This window comes from Ceratina calcarata, unplaced genomic scaffold (assembly GCF_001652005.2).
Source record: "Ceratina calcarata isolate Rehan_Ccalc_2016 unplaced genomic scaffold, ASM165200v1 scaffold303, whole genome shotgun sequence".
Classification (NCBI taxonomy): Eukaryota; Metazoa; Arthropoda; class Insecta; order Hymenoptera; family Apidae; genus Ceratina; species Ceratina calcarata.
This window is the reverse complement of record NW_017152797.1, coordinates 77952-80979: the sequence shown is the minus strand read 5'-3', so window position 1 is coordinate 80979 and position 3028 is coordinate 77952.

Sequence of the window (3028 nt, the reverse complement as noted above, 5' to 3'; positions counted from 1 at the left end):
CATTTAAACTTATATCAATGGCCAATAATGAGTAGCATTCATATTGGAATTGCAATAATATAAAAAGAAATGATTCATGCTGACAAGAAAAGATATAATCAGATACAATCATATTCCAATAAATACAATACAATTTCATTACGCTTATTTGAGACACCGCCGACTTGTTAAGACAGTTTATGCACGTGCAATATAAAATTAGAGATTTAGTAAAGTAGTAAGTGTAGATATGACTCGAAGATAGAGAAGGACAAAAAGTCGAAATTACATGAACGAGATAAGATTGACGCTTGAACTATGTCACAAAGACGTGTGTGATACGAATTTGCATTATAGTCACAACGATAGCTTTTTATTTGTCGACTCGAGCGTATCAAGTTGACTCTTACAGTGCATTTAACCTCTGGTATAGTTCGCAGTTTCCAATACGATCATAAAAAATTTCAATGTAGGCGACAAAATTGTTTTGTTTGATAGAATAAAAAAACCTGACACCCACTTTTTAATCTATCTTTACTTATATCTGTCTATCTTATTTTTTTGTTTAGTTTTACTTCCATGTTTAAACATATATTCGAATTAAATACATTTCGCAGTATAGGTAGCCCTCTTACAACACAGCATCCTATAACTCAGTTTCGCTCTAACATAATTTGTATAATCGATAAGAAAATTGCGAAAATCTTTGTACAACACTGTACTCCTACAGCACTGGACGCATGATTTTTATTTAACATATTTAAAAACTAAATTACCTTAAAATAATAACGGGAAGAAATAATGAACTATAGTGCCTTTCCATGAAAAAAATATAAATAAACTATAATTTATTTATTTATAACTATATTTGGATATGAGATGAGACTTGCCGTCTCAATGATACAGTGTTGCGGAAAGTCCCGCAGTATCTAAAAGTATAAAGTGCAATACGACATCGTCGTATTGTATCGATCTGTTGTGAAGTGTCATCGCAGCTGAAGGACCGTGAACGGAAGGTCCTTATTTCCATAGTCTGGAGGCAAAATGTCTTCAGCGGCTGGTCGGCAGTCTGCGTCCAGTGACGACATATTAGATTGACTAGAGAAATGTTTGGTTTTAATAGGTTTTCGGAATGTAACTCCTCTTTTTGTACTGGCTCTGGGTCTCATATAACATGGCTTCACGCAACACAGCATTTTCTAGGAACCTATCTATCGTGTCATAGGAGGAGGGTTACCCAATCCTAATGTATCCCAATTAAATGAAATCTACCATACATGTATAACCAATCAAGATAAAAAAATTTAAATATAAACATGAATTTATTGTATTCTAAGAATTTATGTCTGATATAGTTCTGGATATTCCATCCATTTGACGGAAGACTGAAAAAAAAAACGAAATACACGTAATTATTTATTAATAAATTCCTGGAATTTTCATTGACATCATATATGACAACATATTACATGATAACGCATATCAAAAAAATGAAATATAAAATATCAACCCACATAAAGTCATTATATTTAAAAAGTACATATCTTTTTATTTAGCATAGTTGTAAATTTTTCATCGACGTGAAGCAAAATATAAGGAAATGCGTTCCACAAAACGGTTTTCATTGTTGGGCACGAGTTTAAAATAACATGACCCCGAGAAGAGATACAGCTTGACCCGTAGACATCTTCCTCATAGCGACGAATACGTGGTGGTAGGAGAAGCTGGTTTTATCACGTATGACGAGCTTTTTACTTATATTTACTTTAAACTTTGTCAGGTCGAGGTTAATTCATACTTTTGCGTTTACCACTTAATGTTGTTTCCTCCGCTGCGGTTAGTTTATAGCTGAACGTTCATCATGAAGGACCATTGGAGCACGAGTAACGGTAGGTTCATTTCTTTTGTTCTCATATTTGACATGTTTCCGTGGAAAGTAATTTGAAATTTTGCCTCTGTATTCCATCATACACAAGTGAATTAATATACCATCAAAAAGAACGATCAATCAAAAAGTATAAAATATAACATATTATATATACTAAAGAAAATAATTAATGAATGTTACGTATACTAAAAATATCTTACAATAGATATTTATTAATCGTACAAGACAATTCTATTTAGTTAATTAAGACATAATTTCAAAATGTATTATATTTATATATAATGAGAAAAGAGATTAATAAACACGAGGTAGATTATAAATATTTTAGGACAATGCATTTTGGTTCATTAAAACCTGATTATTTCAAAAAGTATAAAGTAAAATTTACGGATTATACAAGATGGACCACGAAGCGTGATTATTTTTTATTAACTTTTTTAGCTAAAAGAACATGGTTCAAGGAGAGATTTAAAATGATTGTGCCAAATTTTTTCTCAGAGTTTAGAATAAATACCCGTTAATCGTTTAGTCAACTGAAATGAAATTATTTTACTTCGATCAGATAAGCTCGTAGGCGCGGAGGAAGGATCAATTTGCAGTGGGGAAATTCCATCGGATTCGAAGTCGACGAGAAAGAGTAGCGTCTGCAAGCGGCTGATAGAATGCGTGAAGCTGATACTGTACTTAGAACTGTTACTGTTCGTCGGATGCAGCGGTGCCATAACTTTTCCCTCGAGGCTCGCTTCCCCTGTTTTTCGCCCGTTTTTCGATCCCCACTACTATTCCCCTCATGCGTGCTCATGCGCGTTCGCGAAGCTCTCCGCAGCGCTATGGTCCCCACCATGTTCGCGTCATCCCCACTTTCCGGCCGAGGGAAAAAATATCTCCACGCTGGGCTGTGGCAACAGATGCATATCGGGGGAACGCCGCCGATTAATCAGACAAGAGCGGCGTGATTATCGAGCAGTGAATAATGAACTGTGGGATTGGGCAGGGTCTTATCACCTAGAATATTTGTTTGGTAAGTACTCATTTCCTACTGCTATGTTTCCTCGTGACAGTTGTTATGAGTAGTATCGTTTCAGGAGACGCCGTGTATATTGAAATGCCGATCGAGGAGCTCGCTGAACGCATTGCGTTCATGGAAGATCAGTATAGGCG